Source organism: Danio rerio, chromosome 4, assembly GCF_052040795.2.
Source record: "Danio rerio strain M-AB ecotype USA chromosome 4, GRCz13ab, whole genome shotgun sequence".
Lineage (NCBI taxonomy): Eukaryota > Metazoa > Chordata > Actinopteri > Cypriniformes > Danionidae > Danio > Danio rerio.
The window spans coordinates 71,935,783-71,950,920 of NC_141024.2; the positions used below are offsets into that span (position 1 = coordinate 71,935,783).

Here is a 15,138-nt window from a genome sequence, read left to right on the forward strand (position 1 = left end):
TGTGGGTTCGATTCCCATTTGTGACAAACGGGATCTTTGGGTATGAGTTCAGGATTAAGTCTTTAACTCTCTGGCACCATGTCTGAGTGTGACAATAACACTGACAAAGCAGCGCATCAATCTCTTTGCGCCAAAGTTCATGCAGCGTAGCAGTGTCCCTGGCAGCCTTTATGGGCACTTAAGACTGTAAGTTTAAAGGCATTTGTGATCAAGGCATTGTCAACAGCAACTCGGAGAAGCATGTGAACAAAACAATGGACGGGGGCTTTAATGTAAGTGCACCGAAAGGGGATCCAAAGAACTGTCTTGGAATGCCCTGTAGTGGAATGTCCTGGGATGCCGTTGATTTTTAAGGTAATGGGATTTGCAGAACTTTTCGTGAATTCCTCACACACTGTTAATTCATGACATTTGATAGATCCACTCTGAACGCCAAGCGACAACGTGACAGGAATGGGAGCATCTTACCATCATTGCTTCAGACTCAGGTAATGTTCTTTGAACTTCACGCCACCATGCCTCCAGAGGAGCTGTAGCCTCTTTTGCCCCCAGGAAACATGAACCACACGGAAGGGGATAAAAAATGCCGCCCAGTCATCTAAGCACTCCCGTGTGCTAAAAGATACCACCCTGCCCCATGTGAGGCTCGAATTCACGACCTTCAGATTATGAGACTGACGCGCTGCCTGCTGCGCCAACGAGGCAGACTGCTAGAACTGTTCAAACTGTGAAACACTAGCTTCCATATCACAGTGCTGCAGTGTGTCTCCTAGGAGACAGGTTGGACCAGGTAAACATGTCTGGATGGCTGAGCAGTCTAAATCGCTGTGGTCAGGTCACAGCCTTCTCTGGAGGTGTGGGTTCGATTCCCATTTGTGACAAACGTGATCTTTGGCTATGAGTTCAGGATAAAGTCTTTAACTGTCTGGCACCATGTCTGAGTGAGACAATAACACTGACAAAGCAGCGCATCAATCTCTTTGCGCCAAAGTTCATGCAGCGTAGCAGTGTCCCTGGCAGCCTTTATGGGCACTTAAGACTGTAAGTTTAAAGGCATTTGTGATCAAGGCATTGTCAACAGCAACTCGGAGAAGCATGTGAACAAAACAATGGACGAGGGCTTTAATGCAAGTGCACCGAAAGGGGATTTAAAGAACTGTCTTGGAATGCCCTGTAGTGGAATGTCCTGGGATGCCGTTGATTTTTAAGGTAATGGGACTTGCAGAACTTTTCGTGAATTCCTCACACACTGTTAGTTCATGACATTTGATAGATCCATTCCGAACGTCAAGCGACAACGTGACAGGAATGGGAGCATCTTACCATCATTGCTTCAGACTCAGGAAATGTACTTTGAACTTCACGCCCCCATGCCTCCAGAGGAGCTGTTGCCTCTTTTGCCCCCAGGAAGCATGAACCACACGGAAGGGGATAAAAGATGCTGCCCAGTCATCTGAGCACTCCCATGTGCCAAACGGTACCACCCTGCCCCGTGTGAGGCTCGAACTCACGACCTTCAGATTATGAGACTGACGCGCTGCCTACTGCGCCAACGAGGCAGACTGCTGGAGCTGTTCAAACTGTGAAACACCAGCTTCCATATCACGGTGCTGCAGTGGGGCTCCTAGGAGACAACTTGGACCAGGTAAACATGTCCGCGTGGTTGAGCGGTCTGAATCGATGTGGTCAGATCGTAGCCTGCTCTGGAGGTTTGGGCTGGATTCCTGTTTTTGACAAACGTGATCTTTGGCTATGAGTTCAGGATTAAGTCTTTAACTCTCTGGCACCATGTCAGATTGAGACAATAACACTGACAAAGCAGCGCATCAATCTCTTTGCGCCAAAGTTCATGCAGCGTAGCAGTGTCCCTGGCAGCCTTTATGGGCACTAAAGACTGTAAGTTTAAAGGCATTTGTGATCAAGGCATTGTCAACAGCAATTTGGAGAAGCATGTGAACAAAACAATGGACGAGGGCTTTAATGCAAGTGCACCGAAAGGGGATCCAAAGAACTGTCTTGGAATGCCTTGTAGTGGAATGTCCTGGGATGCCGTTGATTTTTAAGGTAATGGGATTTGCAGAACTTTTCGTGAATTCCTCACACACTGTTAATTCATGACATTTGATAGATCCACTCCGAACGCCAAGCGACAACGTGACAGGAATGGGAGCATCTTACCATCATTGCTTCAGACTCAGGTAATGTTCTTTGAACTTCACGCCACCATGCCTCCAGAGGAGCTGTAGCCTCTTTTGCCCCCAGGAAACATGAACCACACGGAAGGGGATAAAAAATGCCGCCCAGTCATCTAAGCGCTCCCGTGTGCTAAAAGATATCACCCTGCCCCATGTGAGGCTCGAACTCACGACCTTCAGATTATGAGACTGACGCGCTGCCTACTGCGCCAATGAGGCAGACTGCTAGACCTGTTCAAATTGTGAAACACCAGCTTCCATATCACGGTGCTGCAGTGTGTCTCCTAGGAGACAGCTTGGACCAGGTAAACATGTCTGGATGGCTGAGCAGTCTAAATCGCTGTGGTCAGGTCACAGCCTGCTCTGGAGGTGTGGGTTTGAATCCTGTTTTTGACAAACGTGATCTTTGGCTATGAGTTCAGGATTAAGTCTTTAACTCTCTGGCACCATGTCTGAGTGAGACAATAACACTGACAAAGCAGCGCATCAATCTCTTTGCGCCAAAGTTCATGCAGCGTAGCAGTGTCCCTGGCAGCCTTTATGGGCACTTAAGACTGTAAGTTTAAAGGCATTTGTGATCAAGGCATTGTCAACAGCAACTCGGAGAAGCATGTGAACAAAACAATGGACGAGGGCTTTAATGCAAGTGCACCGAAAGGGGATTTAAAGAACTGTCTTCGAATGCCCTGTAGTGGAATGTCCTGGGATGCCGTTGATTTTTAAGGTAATGGGATTTGCAGAACTTTTCGTGAATTCCTCACACACTGTTAATTCATGACATTTGATAGATCCATTCCGAACGTCAAGCGACAACGTGACAGGAATGGGAGCATCTTACCATCATTGCTTCAGACTCAGGTAATGTTCTTTGAACTTCACGCCACCATGCCTCCAGAGGAGCTGTAGCCTCTTTTGCCCCCAGGAAGCATGAACCACACGGAAGGGGATAAAAGATGCTGCCCAGTCATCTGAGCACTCCAATGTGCCAAACGGTACCACCCTGCCCCGTGTGAGGCTCGAACTCACGACCTTCAGATTATGAGACTGACGCGCTGCCTACTGCGCCAACGAGGCAGACTGCTGGAGCTGTTCAAACTGTGAAACACCAGCTTCCATATCACGGTGCTGCAGTGGGGCTCCTAGGAGACAACTTGGACCAGGTAAACATGTCCGCGTGGTTGAGCGGTCTGAATCGATGTGGTCAGATCGTAGCCTGCTCTGGAGGTTTGGGCTGGATTCCTGTTTTTGACAAACGTGATCTTTGGCTATGAGTTCAGGATTAAGTCTTTAACTCTCTGGCACCATGTCAGATTGAGACAATAACACTGACAAAGCAGCGCATCAATCTCTTTGCGCCAAAGTTCATGCAGCGTAGCAGTGTCCCTGGCAGCCTTTATGGGCACTAAAGACTGTAAGTTTAAAGGCATTTGTGATCAAGGCATTGTCAACAGCAACTCGGAGAAGCATGTGAACAAAACAATGGACGGGGGCTTTAATGCAAGTGCACCGAAAGGGGATCCAAAGAACTGTCTTGGAATGCCCTGTAGTGGAATGTCCTGGGATGCCGTTGATTTTTAAGGTAATGGGACTTGCGGAACTTTTCGTGAATTCCTCACACACTGTTAGTTCATGACATTTGATAGATCCATTCCGAACGTCAAGCGACAACGTGACAGGAATGGGAGCATATTACCATCATTGCTTCAGACTCAGGTAATGTTCTTTGAACTTCACGCCCCCATGCCTCCAGAGGAGCTGTTGCCTCTTTTGCCCCCAGGAAGCATGAACCACACGGAAGGGGATAAAAAATGCTGCCCAGTCATCTGAGCGCTTCCGTGTGCCAAAAGGTACCACCCTGCCCCGTGTGAGGCTCGAACTCACGACCTTCAGATTATGAGACTGACGCGCTGCCTACTGCGCCAACGAGGCAGACTGCTAGAACTGTGCAAACTGTAAATCACCAGCTTTCATATCACGGTGCTGTAGTGTGTCTCCTAGGAGACAGCTTGGACCAGGTAAACATGTCTGGATGGCTGAGCAGTCTAAATTGCTGTGGTCAGGTCACAGCCTCCTCTGGAGGTGTGGGTTCGATTCCCATTTGTGACAAACGTGATCTTTGGGTATGAGTTCAGGATTAAGTCTTTAACTCTCTGGCACCATGTCTGAGTGAGACAATAACACTGACAAAGCAGCGCATCAATCTCTTTGCGCCAAAGTTCATGCAGCGTAGCAGTGTCCCTGGCAGCCTTTATGGGCACTTAAGACTGTAAGTTTAAAGGCATTTGTGATCAAGGCATTGTCAACAGCAACTCGGAGAAGCATGTGAACAAAACAATGGACGGGGGCTTTAATGCAAGTGCACCGAAAGGGGATCCAAAGAACTGTCTTGGAATGCCCTGTAGTGGAATGTCCTGGGATGCCGTTGATTTTTAAGGTAATGGGACTTGCGGAACTTTTCGTGAATTCCTCACACACTGTTAGTTCATGACATTTGATAGATCCATTCCGAACGTCAAGCGACAACGTGACAGGAATGGGAGCATATTACCATCATTGCTTCAGACTCAGGTAATGTTCTTTGAACTTCACGCCCCCATGCCTCCAGAGGAGCTGTTGCCTCTTTTGCCCCCAGGAAGCATGAACCACACGGAAGGGGATAAAAAATGCTGCCCAGTCATCTGAGCGCTTCCGTGTGCCAAAAGGTACCACCCTGCCCCGTGTGAGGCTCGAACTCACGACCTTCAGATTATGAGACTGACGCGCTGCCTACTGCGCCAACGAGGCAGACTGCTAGAACTGTGCAAACTGTAAATCACCAGCTTTCATATCACGGTGCTGTAGTGTGTCTCCTAGGAGACAGCTTGGACCAGGTAAACATGTCTGGATGGCTGAGCAGTCTAAATTGCTGTGGTCAGGTCACAGCCTCCTCTGGAGGTGTGGGTTCGATTCCCATTTGTGACAAACGTGATCTTTGGGTATGAGTTCAGGATTAAGTCTTTAACTCTCTGGCACCATGTCTGAGTGAGACAATAACACTGACAAAGCAGCGCATCAATCTCTTTGCGCCAAAGTTCATGCAGCGTAGCAGTGTCCCTGGCAGCCTTTATGGGCACTTAAGACTGTAAGTTTAAAGGCATTTGTGATCAAGGCATTGTCAACAGCAACTCGGAGAAGCATGTGAACAAAACAATGGACGGGGGCTTTAATGCAAGTGCACCGAAAGGGGATCCAAAGAACTGTCTTGGAATGCCCTGTAGTGGAATGTCCTGGGATGCCGTTGATTTTTAAGGTAATGGGATTTGCAGAACTTTTCGTGAATTCCTCACACACTGTTAATTCATGACATTTGATAGATCCACTCCGAACGCCAAGCGACAACGTGACAGGAATGGGAGCATCTTACCATCATTGCTTCAGACTCAGGTAATGTTCTTTGAACTTCACGCCACCATGCCTCCAGAGGAGCTGTAGCCTCTTTTGCCCCCAGGAAACATGAACCACACGGAAGGGGATAAAAAATGCCGCCCAGTCATCTAAGCACTCCCGTGTGCTAAAAGATACCACCCTGCCCCATGTGAGGCTCGAACTCACGACCTTCAGATTATGAGACTGACGCGCTGCCTACTGCGCCAACGAGGCAGACTGCTTGAACTGTTCAAACTGTGAAACACTAGCTTCCATATCACGGTGCTGCAGTGTGTCTCCTAGGAGACAGGTTGGACCAGGTAAACATGTCTGGATGGCTGAGCAGTCTAAATCGCTGTGGTCAGGTCACAGCCTCCTCTGGAGGTGTGGGTTCGATTCCCATTTGTGACAAACGTGATCTTTGGCTATGAGTTCAGGATTAAGTCTTTAACTCTCTGGCACCATGTCTGAGTGAGACAATAACACTGACAAAGCAGCGCATCAATCTCTTTGCGCCAAAGTTCATGCAGCGTAGCAGTGTCCCTGGCAGCCTTTATGGGCACTTAAGACTGTAAGTTTAAAGGCATTTGTGATCAAGGCATTGTCAACAGCAACTCGGAGAAGCATGTGAACAAAACAATGGACGAGGGCTTTAATGCAAGTGCACCGAAAGGGGATTTAAAGAACTGTCTTCGAATGCCCTGTAGTGGAATGTCCTGGGATGCCGTTGATTTTTAAGGTAATGGGATTTGCAGAACTTTTCGTGAATTCCTCACACACTGTTAATTCATGACATTTGATAGATCCATTCCGATCGTCAAGCGACAACGTGACAGGAATGGGAGCATCTTACCATCATTGCTTCAGACTCAGGTAATGTTCTTTGAACTTCACGCCACCATGCCTCCAGAGGAGCTGTAGCCTCTTTTGCCCCCAGGAAGCATGAACCACACGGAAGGGGATAAAAGATGCTGCCCAGTCATCTGAGCACTCCCATGTGCCAAACGGTACCACCCTGCCCCGTGTGAGGCTCGAATTCACGACCTTCAGATTATGAGACTGACGCGCTGCCTACTGCGCCAACGAGGCAGACTGCTGGAGCTGTTCAAACTGTGAAACACCAGCTTCCATATCACGGTGCTGCAGTGGGGCTCCTAGGAGACAACTTGGACCAGGTAAACATGTCCGCGTGGTTGAGCGGTCTGAATCGATGTGGTCAGATCGTAGCCTGCTCTGGAGGTTTGGGCTGGATTCCTGTTTTTGACAAACGTGATCTTTGGCTATGAGTTCAGGATTAAGTCTTTAACTCTCTGGCACCATGTCAGATTGAGACAATAACACTGACAAAGCAGCGCATCAATCTCTTTGCGCCAAAGTTCATGCAGCGTAGCAGTGTCCCTGGCAGCCTTTATGGGCACTAAAGACTGTAAGTTTAAAGGCATTTGTGATCAAGGCATTGTCAACAGCAATTTGGAGAAGCATGTGAACAAAACAATGGACGAGGGCTTTAATGCAAGTGCACCGAAAGGGGATCCAAAGAACTGTCTTGGAATGCCTTGTAGTGGAATGTCCTGGGATGCCGTTGATTTTTAAGGTAATGGGATTTGCAGAACTTTTCGTGAATTCCTCACACACTGTTAATTCATGACATTTGATAGATCCACTCCGAACGCCAAGCGACAACGTGACAGGAATGGGAGCATCTTACCATCATTGCTTCAGACTCAGGTAATGTTCTTTGAACTTCACGCCACCATGCCTCCAGAGGAGCTGTAGCCTCTTTTGCCCCCAGGAAACATGAACCACACGGAAGGGGATAAAAAATGCCGCCCAGTCATCTAAGCGCTCCCGTGTGCTAAAAGATATCACCCTGCCCCATGTGAGGCTCGAACTCACGACCTTCAGATTATGAGACTGACGCGCTGCCTACTGCGCCAATGAGGCAGACTGCTAGACCTGTACAAATTGTGAAACACCAGCTTCCATATCACGGTGCTGCAGTGTGTCTCCTAGGAGACAGCTTGGACCAGGTAAACATGTCTGGATGGCTGAGCAGTCTAAATCGCTGTGGTCAGGTCACAGCCTGCTCTGGAGGTGTGGGTTTGAATCCTGTTTTTGACAAACGTGATCTTTGGCTATGAGTTCAGGATTAAGTCTTTAACTCTCTGGCACCAGGGGTCCGTTCTTCGTACCTCGCTTAAATGATCTAAGATGATTTGGCAGATCCTGGATCTTTTAATCTTGATAACCGATCTCTCGCTAATTTGGTTCTTCAAACAAGTTTGCGAATCAGATTAGAATGTCTGGATAAACTGATCTGAGATCGCTGCGTGTGTTGTGAAGGACAGATCTATCGATCCTCGAAATCATGATCAGCAATGCAACGATTGGCTGACGGCACAGCAGCGTAATGACATCATCTGATTAATATTCAATTATCCATGTGAGCAAAATTACATCAAATTAGCAGTAAACGGTGCGTTAAATATGACACGCAAGAACTTTACACATTTGTTATGAGCTGCAGGCTTTACACTTTTATTTGTCAAGACAAGAGTTTTCATGTATTTCAATGCAAATCAATGTATTTAGTTCTACGTTTAGAAAAGATTTTCGTTATAATAGTAGCCGTTTTTTAATCGGTGTAAAGAATAACTGGTTGTTTACAAAAGCATTTTGATATTGGTAAAGGTGTCTGCAACTTTTGTGAAGCATCAAATCACCGGCATATTAACTATCAAACATGTTTATGACTGCATAAATGTATTATTGCTTAAAAAAATCACATATTGTGCATTTCTATTATACACAATTTGTTCTAAAGCGATCTAATAAGTTCATTTCAATAAGTTTTCTCTTTGCACCAGATGGCAGTCTTTGTACTTTCATTTCGAGGGTGCAGATTGCATACGTTTTATTAATATGTATAACTTTGTTTATTTTATTAATGACTATAACTTTATATATATATTTAAAAATTATGTATTATTTTCCCAAGTGTATATAACTACTACTGTAAGAAAATATCAGAAATCGGTACTTTCTGTATTATCTTTGCTTGAACTGAGCCGATCTAATCCTGTTTATATGAATTAAACCTGCTCCCGATCAGGTTTGACCTAGCAGAACTGTTGCCATGACAACAACTCTCGGATCAGCTTTGAAGAACGAAACGATCCTGGATCGTGTCAAATCGTCAATATCCAAATCCAGCTAACTGAGTAATCCACGTACGAAGAACGGACCCCAGGTCTGAGTGAGACAATAACACTGACAAAGCAGCGCATCAATCTCTTTGCGCCAAAGTTCATGCAGCGTAGCAGTGTCCCTGGCAGCCTTTATGGGCACTTAAGACTGTAAGTTTAAAGGCATTTGTGATCAAGGCATTGTCAACAGCAACTCGGAGAAGCATGTGAACAAAACAATGGACGAGGGCTTTAATGCAAGTGCACCGAAAGGGGATTTAAAGAACTGTCTTCGAATGCCCTGTAGTGGAATGTCCTGGGATGCCGTTGATTTTTAAGGTAATGGGATTTGCAGAACTTTTCGTGAATTCCTCACACACTGTTAATTCATGACATTTGATAGATCCATTCCGAACGTCAAGCGACAACGTGACAGGAATGGGAGCATCTTACCATCATTGCTTCAGACTCAGGTAATGTTCTTTGAACTTCACGCCACCATGCCTCCAGAGGAGCTGTAGCCTCTTTTGCCCCCAGGAAGCATGAACCACACGGAAGGGGATAAAAGATGCTGCCCAGTCATCTGAGCACTCCCATGTGCCAATCGGTACCACCCTGCCCTGTGTGAGGCTCGAACTCACGACCTTCAGATTATGAGACTGACGCGCTGCCTACTGCGCCAACAAGGCAGACTGCTGGAGCTGTTCAAACTGTGAAACACCAGCTTCCATATCACGGTGCTGCAGTGGGGCTCCTAGGAGACAACTTGGACCAGGTAAACATGTCCGCGTGGTTGAGCGGTCTGAATCGATGTGGTCAGATCGTAGCCTGCTCTGGAGGTTTGGGCTGGATTCCTGTTTTTGACAAACGTGATCTTTGGCTATGAGTTCAGGATTAAGTCTTTAACTCTCTGGCACCATGTCAGATTGAGACAATAACACTGACAAAGCAGCCCATCAATCTCTTTGCGCCAAAGTTCATGCAGCGTAGCAGTGTCCCTGGCAGCCTTTATGGGCACTAAAGACTGTAAGTTTAAAGGCATTTGTGATCAAGGCATTGTCAACAGCAATTTGGAGAAGCATGTGAACAAAACAATGGACGAGGGCTTTAATGCAAGTGCACCGAAAGGGGATCCAAAGAACTGTCTTGGAATGCCTTGTAGTGGAATGTCCTGGGATGCCGTTGATTTTTAAGGTGATGGGATTTGCAGAACTTTTCGTGAATTTCTCTCACACTGTTAATTCATGACATTTGATAGATCCACTCCGAACGCCAAGCGACAACGTGACAGGAATGGGAGCATCTTACCATCATTGCTTCAGACTCAGGTAATGTTCTTTGAACTTCACGCCACCATGCCTCCAGAGGAGCTGTAGCCTCTTTTGCCCCCAGGAAACATGAACCACACGGAAGGGGATAAAAAATGCCGCCCAGTCATCTAAGCGCTCCCGTGTGCTAAAAGATATCACCCTGCCCCATGTGAGGCTCGAACTCACGACCTTCAGATTATGAGACTGACGCGCTGCCTACTGCGCCAATGAGGCAGACTGCTAGACCTGTTCAAATTGTGAAACACCAGCTTCCATATCACGGTGCTGCAGTGTGTCTCCTAGGAGACAGCTTGGACCAGTTAAACATGTCTGGATGGCTGAGCAGTCTAAATCGCTGTGGTCAGGTCACAGCCTGCTCTGGAGGTGTGGGTTTGAATCCTGTTTTTGACAAACGTGATCTTTGGCTATGAGTTCAGGATTAAGTCTTTAACTCTCTGGCACCACGTCTGAGTGAGACAATAACACTGACAAAGCAGCGCATCAATCTCTTTGTGCCAAAGTTCATGCAGCGTAGCAGTGTCCCTGGCAGCCTTTATGGGCACTTAAGACTGTAAGTTTAAAGGCATTTGTGATCAAGGCATTGTCAACAGCAACTCGGAGAAGCATGTGAAGAAAACAATGGACGAGGACTTTAATGCAAGTGCAACGAAAGGGGATCCAAAGAACTGTCTTGGAATGCCCTGTAGTGGAATGTCCTGGGATGCCGTTGATTTTTAAGTTAATGGGATTTGCAGAACTTTTTGTGAATTCCTCACACACTGTTAATTCATGACATTTGATAGATCCACTCCGAACGTCAAGCGACAACGTGACAGGAATGGGAGCATCTTACCATCATTGTTTCAGACTCAGGTAATGTTCTTTGAACTTCACGCCACCAGGCCTCCAGAGGAGCTGTAGCCTCTTTTGCCCCCAGGAAGCATGAACCACACGGAAGGGGATAAAAAATGCCACCCAGTCATCTGAGCGCTCCCGTGTGCCAAAAGGTACCACCCTGCCCCGTGTGAGGCTCGAACTCACGACCTTCAGATTATGAGACTGACACGCTGCATACTGGGCCAACGAGGCAGAATGTTGAAACTGTGCATACTGTGAAACACCAGCTTCCATATCACGGTGCTGCAGTGTGGCTCCTAGGAGACAGCTTGGGCCAGGTAAATATGTCAGGATGGCCGAGCGGTCTAAGTTACTGTGGTCATGTTGCAGCTTCTTCTGGAGGAGTGGGTTCGATTCCCACTTCTCACATATGTGATCTTTGGCTTTGATGGCAGGCTTCAGTCTTTAACTCTCTGGCACCAATAACACTGACAAAGCAGCGCATCAATCTCAGTGCAAGCTAGGGCTTTTATTGGGCCGGGCCAATAGCTCGGGAGGTTGAGTAATGAGGCCAAAATCATGTCGTGTTTCCACTGTCGGGCTAGTACAGGGATGGACAAACTTGATCCTCGAGGGCTGGTGTCCCTGCAGAGTTTTGTTCCAACACTAGTCAAACACACCTGAACAAACTAATCAGTGTCTTCAAGATCACTTGAACTCTATAGGGAGGTCTGTTTGAATAGGGTTGGAGCTAAACTATGCAGGACACTGGCCCTCCAGGATCAAGTTTGCCCACACCTGGGCTAGTAGCTCGCAGCGCGTCACGTAAACACTGCCACCAGAAGGTTCCCCGAATCAAATGTCACACAACCCGCCCACTTCAGCAGGAATCAGGCAGATAAAGCACACCATGGAATCATCACGAAACGAAACCATTAAAATGAAGATAACCAAAACAAACAAATGACACGTTACTGTACAGCAGTACATTATTTGTCTATAAGCACAGACCTGCGTATTACCATTCATTACATTTGTTTAGTCACCGACCGACTGTTGGCATTGTGCATCGAGTGCTCTCGCCACTGACGAGTGACCCAGCACAGTCAGCGCACATATAAATAATACAAAACCACATGAAATTCTGCGTTATAACTAGGTATAAAATGTATTTTATAACATCCTTGTTTTGATAGACGTTGTGTTAATTGTTTCAGCACATAAGAGCGAGCAGCCTAAAAAATATAGACATAGTATTTGTTGCGCTCAGCAGCTATTCACTAACAGTGTTGGGAGTAATTTGTTACAAAAGTAATGTATTACAGTAATGTATTACATTTTCCTGTAACGCAGTAGTGTAAGGCATTACTAATACATTTTCAGTAATATTTTACTCGGTACATGTTTAGTAACGCGTGCGTTACAACACACTTTTCGCCCGCAAGACATTAACAAATAAAAAATCCTGCAGTTCTATTTCTTGTTCGTGGCTAGAGAATATATGCGCGTGCAGTCATTAATCTCCCTCTGGCTATGGGACCTTTGACTTACTTTACTTTGAACGCAGAATGATTTCAGCTTCTGAGCTCAAGGTCCGGGGCTATTGGCTCAGCCCGGTTTGCAGTACGCGCAGCGGAAAATAGATGAAAATGGCATAAGACAGTGCATTCGCGAGACGGACGTAAGTGCATATGGCGTTATTTCACTGACAAATGTCATAAGCTCATTCATGTAATACGAGCGAGTGAACGTGCCGGTTTCCTCTGTGGACAAAACTCCTCGCGTTAACTCAACACTAGCTGGGCTGCTCACATGCTAACGACCTTCTCTCGCTCCGTCAGATGATGCAGACTCACAATCTGTGCCTTGTGTTTCCTCTTCCTTTCGTTCTGTTGCTCTCCAGAGATCCTCCTATTTGATTGTTAACCCAAGAATTTTGATATGGTTTATATATTGCTACACTATTTACTTACAGGTTAAGATAAATTCTATAATAAATACTAGTGTTTTTGAGTGTAAGGTATACTGCCTATGTTTTAGGCTAGCATTTACAATGAATGCTTAAGCATACTGTCGTATTAAGAATAGTGGACTCATAAAATTAAATATAAAGTGTAGTTTTACTACAGTAAAGTGTGGTGAATTGTAGTACAATCTACCCCATATTGTAAAAAAATACAGCACTGGATCAATTGTTTATATTACACTTGTTGTGTTACCATAGCAACTATAGTAGGAGGAGAAGCACTTTACCATCAAGACCAGAAGCCTGTAAGTACATTTAAAACTTGTTTCAGTTGTTGTGTATGGTTTGAGGACTTGTTTTCAGCTGTTTGTGTAAAGTTGTAGGACATTTAAACTTGCTTTCAGCTGTGTATAGTACAAGAACTGTTTAGTCACTGTTTCCTTGGTTACTATAAGAGCTTGTGTAGCGAACGCAGACGGTTTCGCGTCGTCCGCCTCAGTTTCGGCCCTTGTTTTGACTCGGGAGGCGTGTCCAAACGCCAGGTAACCACTATATAGTGAGCACGCTAGCATTAGTCGGCAGGAGAAGCACTTAACCATCGAGACCAGCAGCCTGTAAGTAAATTTAGGACTTGTTTCAGTTGTTGTGTATGGTTTGAGGACTTGTTTTCAGCTGTTTGTGTAAAGTTGTAGGACATTTAAACTAGCTTTCAGTTGTGTATAATACAAGAAGTGTTTTGCCACTGTTTCCTTGGTTATTATAAGAGCTTGTGTAGCGAACGCAGACGGTTTTCGCGTCGTCCGCCTCAGTTTCGGCCCTTGTTTTGACTCGGGAGGCGTGTCCAGCTGAATTCAATCAGCTAGTGCTTTGGGGTTATATAAAGAACTATTTCGCGGCAGCGGTCGCGGCAGCCTCGTGTGAAGACCGCCTTGTGTGAAGACCGACGAGTGTAAAGACCATCGACTCTACCTGCGCGACTAAGACCGACGAGTGTAAAGACCATCGACTCTACCTGCGCGACTAAGACCGACGAGTGTAAAGACCATCGACTCTACCTGCGCGACTAAGACCGACGAGTGTAAAGACCATCGACTCTACCTGCGCGACTAAGACCGACGAGTGTAAAGACCATTGACTCTACCTGCGCGACTCCACCGAGCAAAGACACCAACAAAGCACTTGAGTACTTTACTTTCTTGTTTTACTTTATCTTTACACTTATTTTTGTTGTCAGTGCATGTTTATTATGTGTTTTCTAATTCCTGTTGTTACTAACATTCGCAAGACATGGGAGGTACGCTGCAGGCATAATCCTCACAACCTTCGTTCAATACATGTATCTGCTATTCCACAACTCTCTCTCTCCGTGGGCCTCTGGAATTGTCAATCAGCTGTTAACAAGGCAGATTTTATTACCTCCATAGCGACATATTCTGACTATAATCTCATGGCTCTAACTGAGACCTGGTTGAGGCCGGAGGACACTGCTACACATGCTACTCTTTCTGCTAATTTCTCTTTTTCCCACACTCCTCGTCAGACAGGGAGAGGGGGTGGGACTGGATTACTAATTTCCAAAGAATGGAAATTTACTCTGATACCGTCCCTGCCAACAATCAGCTCCTTTGAATTCCATGCAGTCACCATTATCCACCCCTTCTACATAAATGTGGTTGTCATCTACCGCCCACCAGGTAAATTAGGTCACTTCTTAGATGAACTGGATGTTCTTCTCTCATCTTTTTCTAATATTGAAACTCCCTTGTTGGTGCTAGGTAACTTCAACATTTACGTTGACAAACCGCAAGCTGCAGACTTTCAGACTCTGCTTGCTTCTTTTGACCTAAAAAGAGCACCAACTTCTGCTACCCACAAATCAGGTAATCAGCTAGACCTTATTTACACACAACACTGCTTCACTGATCAAACAATAGTAACTCCACTACAAATATCGGATCAATTCCTTCTGCCTCTCAACATCCATATTACTCCTGAGCCGCCACACACTCCAACACTGGTTACCTTTTGCAGAAACATACGATCTCTCTCACCCAATAGACTATCCACCATTGTTTCAGACTCTCTTCCTCCATCTTGCAAACTCTCTGCACTTGATTCGAACAGTGCCACTGATACACTCTGCTCCACACTAGCATCATGTCTAGACCGATTATGTCCTCTTGCATCCAGGCCAGCCCGTGCCAGTCCTCCTGCACCCTGGCTCTCGGATGCTCTCCGTG

General features: G+C 46.2%; 9 non-coding genes across 9 annotated transcripts; all 9 read right to left on the bottom strand.

The window, feature by feature from the left end:
- Window positions 1-1,486: 1,486 nt before the first annotated feature.
- On the bottom strand, window positions 1,487-1,559 carry trnam-cau (transfer RNA methionine (anticodon CAU)). The gene has a single exon. It is a non-coding gene; the product is annotated as a tRNA-Met (tRNA).
- Window positions 1,560-2,341: 782 nt separating this feature from the next.
- On the bottom strand, window positions 2,342-2,414 carry trnam-cau (transfer RNA methionine (anticodon CAU)). The gene has a single exon. It is a non-coding gene; the product is annotated as a tRNA-Met (tRNA).
- Window positions 2,415-3,196: 782 nt separating this feature from the next.
- Window positions 3,197-3,269, bottom strand: trnam-cau (transfer RNA methionine (anticodon CAU)). Its single transcript has one exon. It is a non-coding gene; the product is annotated as a tRNA-Met (tRNA).
- A 782-nt stretch (window positions 3,270-4,051) lies between these two features.
- On the bottom strand, window positions 4,052-4,124 carry trnam-cau (transfer RNA methionine (anticodon CAU)). The gene has a single exon. It is a non-coding gene; the product is annotated as a tRNA-Met (tRNA).
- Window positions 4,125-4,906: 782 nt separating this feature from the next.
- trnam-cau (transfer RNA methionine (anticodon CAU)) lies at window positions 4,907-4,979 on the bottom strand. The gene has a single exon. It is a non-coding gene; the product is annotated as a tRNA-Met (tRNA).
- A 782-nt stretch (window positions 4,980-5,761) lies between these two features.
- Window positions 5,762-5,834, bottom strand: trnam-cau (transfer RNA methionine (anticodon CAU)). Its single transcript has one exon. It is a non-coding gene; the product is annotated as a tRNA-Met (tRNA).
- A 1,637-nt stretch (window positions 5,835-7,471) lies between these two features.
- Window positions 7,472-7,544, bottom strand: trnam-cau (transfer RNA methionine (anticodon CAU)). The gene has a single exon. It is a non-coding gene; the product is annotated as a tRNA-Met (tRNA).
- A 1,857-nt stretch (window positions 7,545-9,401) lies between these two features.
- On the bottom strand, window positions 9,402-9,474 carry trnam-cau (transfer RNA methionine (anticodon CAU)). Its single transcript has one exon. It is a non-coding gene; the product is annotated as a tRNA-Met (tRNA).
- Window positions 9,475-10,256: 782 nt separating this feature from the next.
- trnam-cau (transfer RNA methionine (anticodon CAU)) lies at window positions 10,257-10,329 on the bottom strand. The gene has a single exon. It is a non-coding gene; the product is annotated as a tRNA-Met (tRNA).
- Window positions 10,330-15,138: the final 4,809 nt, after the last annotated feature.